Source organism: Macaca thibetana, chromosome 1, assembly GCF_024542745.1.
Source record: "Macaca thibetana thibetana isolate TM-01 chromosome 1, ASM2454274v1, whole genome shotgun sequence".
Lineage (NCBI taxonomy): Eukaryota > Metazoa > Chordata > Mammalia > Primates > Cercopithecidae > Macaca > Macaca thibetana.
The window spans coordinates 26,110,955-26,120,084 of record NC_065578.1 but is presented as its reverse complement, the minus strand read 5'-3'; the positions used below and the strand labels follow the sequence as shown (position 1 = coordinate 26,120,084).

The 9,130-nt window shown below is 45.1% G+C and overlaps 1 pseudogene; it reads right to left on the bottom strand.

Annotated features, from left to right (window-relative positions):
- Positions 1–6,890: 6,890 nt before the first annotated feature.
- LOC126958279 (60S ribosomal protein L18a-like) lies at positions 6,891–7,414 on the bottom strand (annotated as a pseudogene).
- Positions 7,415–9,130: the final 1,716 nt, after the last annotated feature.

Here is a 9,130-nt window from a genome sequence, read left to right as displayed (position 1 = left end):
TAAGTGTTTTAAACCTTTAACTTATTATTATTATTATTTTGAGATGGAGTTTTTGCTCTGTTGCCTGGGCTGGAGTGCAATGGTGCAATCTCAGCGCACTGTAACCTCTGCCTCTTGGGTTCAAGTAATTCTTGTGCCTCAGCCTCCCAAGTAGCTGGGATTACAGGTATCTGCCACCATGCCCAGCTAATTTTTTATTTTTAGTAGAGAGGAGGTTTTACCATGTTGGCCAGGCTGGTCTCAAAGTCTCTCTTTTTTTTTTTTTTTAAAGACCTAATCTCGTTCTGTTGCCCGGATGGTGCACAGTGGTGTGATCTCGGCTCATTGCAACCCCTGCCTCCCAGGTTCAAGTGATTCTCCTGCCTCAGCCTCCTGAGTAACTGGGACTACAGGTTCATGCCACCATGCCCAGCTAATTTTTGTATTTTTAGTAGAGATGAGGTTTTACCCTGTTGGCCAGGGTGGTCTCGAACTCTAGACCTCACCTCAGGTGATTCACCAGCCTTGGCCTCCCAAAGTGCTAGGATTATAAGCGTGAGCCATCGCACTCAGCCCAGAATTTTTTACAAGATTAATTTTTTTACAAACCTTTCACAACTTGTTCAAACCTTTAGCTTTATCCTAACTTAAAACAATCTTTTAACTCTTCAGGCAAAAAAATCCATATTACCACACCTGTTTATAATCTTTTACAAAAACACATTTCAGTTTTCTTACATACTTGCACGTAAAACTGTTTCTTCAGTATTCTCAATTACAGGTTACAATGTTAACTCTTAGCGACTTTTACTTTTGGTGAAAACCTTGGTAAGTTAGGAATTTTAATTATGTATTAGGTGTGGAGCCTAGACCCAGACAGAAGTGCAGATGAGGTCTGACTCTTTCCAGCATCTAACGCCATGTGTCCCAGGCCTTAGCTACCTGTAAGGCAGGCAAGTTGTACAGTGAAAGAGTCATGGTGGGCCGGGCGCGGTGGCTCAAGCCTGTAATCCCAGCACTTTGGGAGGCCGAGACGGGTGGATCACGAGGTCAGGAGATCGAGACCATCCTGGCTAACATGGTGAAACCCCATCTCTACTAAAAAATACAAAAAACTAGCCGGACGATGTGGCAGACGCCTGTAGTCCCAGCTACTCAGGAGGCTGAGGCAGGAGAATGGCGTGAACCCAGGAGGCGAAGCTTGCAGTGAGCTGAGATCCGGCCACTGCACTCCAGCCTGGGCGACAGAGTGAGACTCCGTCTCAAAAAAAAAAAAAAAAAAAAAAAAAAGAAAGAGTCATGGTGGCATTTTTTGAAGTAGTTATGAGGACTAATCATTTTTAAATTGTTAAACATTTCTTGCATAAATTCTCTCATAAATTCTTTCACAGCTGGGTGCAATGGCTCATGCCTGTAATCTCAGCACTTTGGGAGGCCAAGGCAGGCAGATCACCTGAGGTCAGGAGTTCAAGATGAGCCTGGCCAACATGGTGAAACCCTGTCTCTACTAAAAATACAAAAATTAGCCAGGCATACTGGTGGGCACCTGTAATCCCAGCTACTCAGGGTTGAACCCAGGAGGCGGAGGTTGCAGTGAGCTGAGATCACGCCATTGCACTCCAGCCTGGGTGACAAGAGTGAACTCCGTCTCAATAAATAAATAAATAAATAAATCCTTTCATGACTTACACAGACCGTGTAGGACATGCTTGGACTTTCTGACTTGTCCTAAACATCCCTTTTTTTTTTTTTTTTTTTTTTTTTTTTTTTTTTTGAGACAGAGTCTTGCTCTGTCACCAGGCTGGAGTGCAGTGGCATGATCTTGGCTCACTGCAACCTCTGCCTCCCAGGTTCACGTCATTCTCCTGCCCCAGCCTCCTGAGTAGCTGGGATTATAGGCGCCCATGACCACGCCCAGTGGTATTTTTGTATTTTTAGTTTTTGTATTTTTAGTACAGATGGGATTTCACCATGTTGGCCAGGATGGTCTCAATCTCCTGACCTCATGATCCACCCTCCTCAGCTTCCCAAAGTGCTGGGATTACAGACATGAGCCTCTGCACCTGGCCTTTTTTCTTTTTCTTTTTCTTTTTTTTCTGAAATGGAGTCTCGCTTTGTCACCCAGGCTGGAGTGCAATGGCATGATCTCAGCTCACCGCAACCTCTGCCTCCCAGGTTCAAGCAATTCTCCTGCCTCAGCCTCTCCTGAGTAGCTGGGATTATAGGCGTGTGTCACCACACTCGAATATATATATATATATATATATATATATATATATATATATATATATATAGTATTTTTAGTAGAGATGGGGTTTCACCAAGTTGGTCAGGCTGATCTTGAACTCCTGACCTCATGATCCACCCCCCTTGGCCTCCCAAAGTGCTGGGATTACAGGTGTGAGTCACTGTGCTTCGCCAACACCCCCCCTTTTTGAACAACCAGTTATTTTACTTTAGGACAAGAATTTACCATAAAAGATCCTTTCTTATGTAAAAGCTCTTTTCTTTATAACCTTCTTTGCATAGCTAGGGGGCATGGCTAATTTCACATGTCCCCAGGCCTTATATAGAATCTAATGTTCCAAAATAAATTAAACAATCTTTAAAAATCAAAGAATCAGCTTATGACCATAAAGCATTTAGCAAACCTAATATCTGACCTGCATAATTTAGACCAAATGTTCACTTTTTTTTTTTTTTTTTTTTTTTTTGAGACGGAGTCTTGCTCTGTCACCCAGGCTGGAGTGCAGTGGCCGGATCTCAGCTCACTGCAAGCTCCGCCTCCCGGGTTTTACGCCATTCTCCTGCCTCAGCCTCCCGAGTGGCTGGGACTACAGGCGCCCGCCACCTCGCCCGGCTATTTTTTTGTATTTTTTAGTAGAGACGGGGTTTCACCGTGTTAGCCGGGATCGTCTCTCGATCTCCTGACCTCGTGATCTGCCCGTCTCGGCCTCCCAAAGTGCTGGGATTACAGGCTTGAGCCACCGCGCCCGGCCAATGTTCACATTTTTGAAGATATTTTTATTTTACCAATAATCTTTAAACTCTCTTTGGCCAGACTCTGTGGTTCATGCCTGTAATCCCAGCACTTTGGGAGGCCAAGGTGGGTGTATCACCTGAGGTCAGGAGTTTGAGACCAGCCTGGCCAACATGTGAAATCCAGTCTCTGCCAAAAAAAAAAAAAAAAAAGGCAGGCATGGTGGTGCACACCGGTAATCCCAGCTACTCGGGTACTCAGGAGGCTGAGGCAGGAAAATTGCTTGAACCTAGGAAGCAGAGGTTGCAGATCATGCCACTACACTCCAGCCTGGGTGACAGAGCAAGATTCCATCTCACAAAACAAACAAATAAATAAACAAAAAACTTTATTTCCCAAAGATTACTTAAGTCACATAAACTAAATAAAAGGTATTACACCTTTCCCTTTTCTGACAAAATATTTTATTTAAGCTTTTATTAAACTAATTAATTAAAGCTCTTCTATAGTTTATATAGAAGACATATAAATACACAGACAGACAGAAAACAAAGGACTCATTCCCTAAGCCAGGAATTGAACTCTAAACCTAGGCTGCCATTGTGAAAAGAGAAAGCATGGCCACGTGGTTACTAAAGGTCAGCCTCCCAAGGACATGACTGACCAGTTTGCTGGGCCATCTTGAAGACCTATGGGGTCCTAGGCATGCATTTTATCCTAAGGTACCCCTCTTTATGACAGAACAATACAGAAAAACACAAAGCACACCAAATTCACTACAACTTAAGACCAGCCCCAGAATTCTTTTTTGTAATAATCAAAACTTTACAGAGGCGATGAACAGTGACTTTTATCCTTCATTAAACCAGTTTGCACAGAGAGAGAGAGACCAGAGTAAGGTAAGAAGTTCTTACCCTTTTGCCTGCATGTCAGGTTTCTGGGTTCTCTCTGAGCAGCCCTAGCAACCCTGCTCAACTGTATGCAAACGAACACATTGCCATGAATTAAGAATATTCACAAATAGTTTAGAAATTTTGGAGAAACTAGGCAGATAGAGAAATATGACTCAAATTCTATCTATGAAAGTATACTTAACACACTTAAAGTATCAGGAAGCCTAAACTCCAAAAAGTTAGTTTAAGGTTAAATAGTTGGTGTTTTCCATTAATTCCTGCAGGCCTAGCAGAGGTAGCTTAGGAATTCCAGATAAATGGAACAAATGATGACTTGCTAGAAATGCATAGGAAACAAAATAACTATTCATAGAACCAAATAAAAACCTTCCACTAGAAACTAAAAAAAAATCATGGTTTTATATGTATGCATACACAAGTAAAGCTCAGAGGACAATAAACAGCAAATGAATGAAAATTAGAAGCAAACAAACAACCAACCCTTAATTTTCCTACTCAGTCTACTCTGGAAGCTACAGTGTTACCCAGGGCCCCAAAAAACACACATAATGAATATTTTATTCCTGATACACAATTGAATATCCTGAAGTCCACAATATCACCATAAGTCTAGTGCAATCAAGAAATTCACTCCAGGCACATGACAAATACGTACTCCAGTGCCAGCACTATCCAGGCAAAACAGTAAACATAATATGAAGCAATGCAAGCATGTATGTGAAATTTGGCTCCACACCAAATCTGGCTTCATGCTTAACTGTATTTAAAAGAGAATGGCCAAACTGCCAATGTGTTTCTTTCCAGGACTTTTTTTTTTTTTTTTTTTGAGATGGAGTCTTACTCTGTCGCCCAGGCTGGAGTACAGCGGTGCTATCTCAGCTCACTGCGACCTTCGCCTCCCGGATTCAAGCAATTCTCCTGCCTAAGCCTCCCGAGTAGCTGGGACTACAGGCACCCACCACCACGCCTGGCTAATTTTTGTATTTTTATTAGAGACAGAGTTTCAGCATATTGGCTAGGCTGGTCTCAAACTCCTGACCTTGTGATCCACCCGCCTTGGCCTCCCAAAGTGCTAGGATTACAGGCGTGAGCCACTGTGCCCAGCCTATAATACTTCTTATTTTACTTTAATCAAGACTAAGAGCTTTAACTACAAAAATGTTAATTAGCCAAATGTCTTCAATTCTCTATCAGATTTATTTGTTTGTTTGAGATGGAGTCTTGCTCTGTCGCCCAGGCTGGAGTGCAGTGGTGCCATCTCGGCTCACTGAAACCTCTGCCTCCTGGGTTCAAGCAATTCTCCTGCTTCAGCCTCCTGAGTAGCTGGGATTACAGCTGCGCACCACCATGCCCAGCTAATTTTTAAATTTTTAGTAGAGATGAGGTTTCATTATGTGCCAGGCTGGTCTTGAACTCCTGACCTCCTGATCAGCTCTCCTCCCACTCCCAAAGTGCTAGGATTACAGGTGTAGGCCACCGCAGCTTGCCCATTATATGATTCTTATGCCTTTGCATCCTCATGTAACCAGTGGAGGGTGTCCAGGTTTTTGGCATCTTGAACAAAGAACTGGACAAAACACACAAACAAAGCAAGGAAAGAATAAAACAACAAAAGAAGAGATTTATTGAAAATGAAAGCACACTCCACATGGTGGGAACGGGGCCGGATTTAGGGGCTCAAGAGCCCCGTTACATAATCTTCAGGGTTTTAAATACCCTCTAGAGGTTTCCATTGGTTACTTGGTGTAGTCCTTATGTAAATGAAGAGGATGAAGTAAAGTTACAAAGTTATTTACTTGATGTACACCCTATGTAAATGAGGAGGATATTTCCTCTCATAGCTGAAGTGTCTCCATTTGATTTAGTTCTAGGAAGTCCTTAGGTTCCCTGCCCCCAGGCCCTATTCTTCTGCCTCACTCATAGCTTAGCTTCAGGATTAGGTGATCTTTATAACAAATTTTTTTTTTTTTTTTTTTTTTTTTTTTTTTTTTTTGAGATGGAGTTTTGCTGTCGTTGCCCAGGCTGGAATGCAATGGCATGATCTCAGCTCATCGCAACCTACGCCTCCCAGGTTCAAGTGATGCTCCTGCCTCAGCCTCCTGAGTAGCTGGGATTATAGGCATGTGCCACCATGCCCACCTAATTTTGTATTTTTAGTAGAGAAGGGTTTCTCCATGTTGGTCAGGCTGGTCTTGAACTCTCGACCTCAGGTGATTCGCCTGCCTCGGCCTCCCAAAGTGCTGGGATAACAGGCATGAGCCACTGTGCCCAGCATTCATTTCTTAATTTTAAATTATATTTTTAATTTTCTCAGGAATACTCATTCTCCTGTTTCCTATAGTCAAGTGCTACCTGTCCTTCAAATGTCATTCATTCATTCATTCATTCATTCATTCATTCATTCATGCAGCCAGTGAATCAACCATTTCCTGAGCAGGTCCCATGCCCTGGCACTGGGAATTCTCTGGAAAACAAGAATTCCTAGCCCAGAGTGAGAAACAGAAGTGCCCAGCCAGAGGAGCCCTAAGCCAGCATGGGAGGGGATGATGTACCTTCTGTAATGCACCCTTTTCCCCCATCCCTATTCTAATTTTCCTTCTACAATGAACTCCCAGGGCCTCTCTCTCTCTCTCTTTTTTTTTTTTTTTGGAGACAAAGTCTCACTCTGTTGCCCAATTTGGAGTGCAGTGGCGTGATCTCGGCTCACTGCAACCTCTGCATCCTGGGTTTAAGCGATTCTCATGCCTCAGCCTCCGGAGTAGCTGGGATTACACACAGGGATGCACCACCACGCCCAGCTAATTTTTGTATTTTTAGTAGAGATGGGGTTTCACCATGTTGGCAAGGCTGGTCTCGAACTCCTGACCTCAGGTAATCTGCCCGCCTCAGCCTCCCAAAGTGCTGGGATTACAGATGTGAGCCACCGCGACCGGAATCTTTCTTTTTTTTTTTTTTTTTTTAAATACCGGGGCGTTCATGACCTTATTTGGGGCACATACCGGGCCAGGGCCCTGTACCTAGAAGAAGGTGTTGGGTCTCCTGGTGGTGAAGTGTGGCTTGTGCTGACAGCACAGGACCCCATGGGGCAGCAGGAACTTGATCTTGGAGTCGTGGAATTTCTTGTCGGCGGCGGCGGGCATTTGCTGGCTGCGATCTCCTCCACCTTCATGATCTGGATGGAATGGGTCCAGGCGGGGTGCCGGGCGCCCATATCTCTGTAGCACTGGGTGACAGTGCCCGCAGTGTTCAGGTCCCGGTATTCTCAGTACATGCTGTGGGTGCCGCGCGGGAGTCATAGCACAGCCAGATGCCGAAGTTCTTCAGCCGTAGGGGGGACTTCTCAGACACCAGCCCACAGTAGACAATCCCCCTGAAGACTCCTTCATCTTCTTTGAGATACGAAGTACCAGAAGTGGGACCTGGCGACGACATGATTAGGCGCAAAGATTCCCATGCGGTAGAGGGGCGGTGTGTGGCATTTGGGGGTGGGCAGGGAGTGACCCACCGCCTTGTACTCTCATAGTGTGCCCAAGGCCTTCATGGCATCCTCTAAGAGCTGGTTGACACCCGCAAAAGGACTCTTTCTCCTTTTTTTTAAGTCAGGGTCACACTTTATTGCCCAGGCTGGAGTGCAGTGGTGTAATCCTAGCTCACTGCAGCCTCCACCTCCCAGGTGCAAGTGATCTTCAGCTCCCCTACTCCCAGGGGTCTCACTATGTTGCCCAGGCTGATCTCCAACTCCTGGGCTCAAGGGATCCTCCTACCTCAGCCTCCCAAATTCCTGGGTTTACAGGCCTGAGTCACCCTGCCTGGCCAGGTCTCACTTTTGCATTAGTTTCCTGTATTTCTAGGAAATTGACGTCCAGGTCCCCAACCTCCATTGGTTTTCTTTCCTATGATCCATCTTCAGGAGAACTGGCACTGACATCCAGGTGCTGCTTCTTTCCCACCTCCCTCCTCACACTTTGCAAAGGAATTTTACCCTACAGCATTGGGGGTTGGGGACTGGAGAGGGAATGAAAACCTCCAGGGGCACCAATCAAAGGTGAAGGGCTCTATTGACCAAATAACAAGGAGCTTTGCATACCTGGCAGTTGCCAGATCTTTGCTTTCAACAAAGGCAAAGGAGGTTCTAATTCTGTTGTCATTAAAAATAAGTTTCAGTGATAGGTCACTATGTGATTTTTGGCTTGTAACCCAGAAGGAATTCAACTAATTAAGTGACATTACTGTGGCCAGGTGTGGTGGCTCACGCTTATAATCCCAGTACTTTGGGAGGCTGAGCAGGTGGATTACTTGAGGTCAGGAGTTCGAGACCAGTCTGGCCAACATGATGAAAACTAGTCTGTACTAAAAATACGAAAAACATAGCCAGACATGGTGCCACACAACTGTAATCCTAGCTACTCAGGAGGCTGAGGTGGGAGGATTGCTTGAACCCAGGAGGCAGAGGTTGCAGTGAGCTGAGATCATGACACTACACTCCAGCCTGGGTGACAGAGGAAGACTCCATCTCAAAAAAGGAAAAAAAAAAAAAAAAAAAAAAAGGCCAGGCATGGTGGCTTCTACCTGTAATCCCAGCACTTTGGGAGGCTGAGGTGAACAAATCACTTGAGGCCAGGAGTTCGAGACCAGCCTGGTCAACATGGTGTAACCGTCTCTACTAAAATACAAAATTAGCTGGGCACGGTGGCGCATACCTGTAGTCCCAGCTACTCGGGAGGTTGAGGAATGAGAATCGCTTGAACCTGGGAGGTAGAGTTTGCAGTGAGCCAAGATTGTGTCACCACACTCCAATCTGGGTGACAGACATTATTGTAACACAATTCCCTCCATTCTTTTTTCTTTTTTCTTTTTAAAGACAGGGTCTTGGCCAGGCTTGGTGGCTCACACTTGTAATCCCAGCACTTTGGGAGGCTGAGGCGGGTGGATCACAAGGTCAGGAGTTCAAGATCAGCCTGGCCAACATGGTGAAACCCCGTCTCTACTAAAAATACAAAAATTAGCTGGGTGTGGTGGCAGGTGCCTGTAATCCCAGCTACTCAGGAGGCTGAGGCAGAGAACTCCTTGAACACAGGAAGCAGAGGTTGCAGTGAGCCGACAGCGCACCACTGCCCTCCAGCATGGGTGACAGAGCGAGACTTTTTTTTCTCTCAAAAAACAACAACAACAACAAAAAAACAGGTCTTGCTGTGTCACCCAGGCTGGTTTTACCCAGGCTAGAGTGCAGTGGTGTGATCATAGCTGATTGCAACTT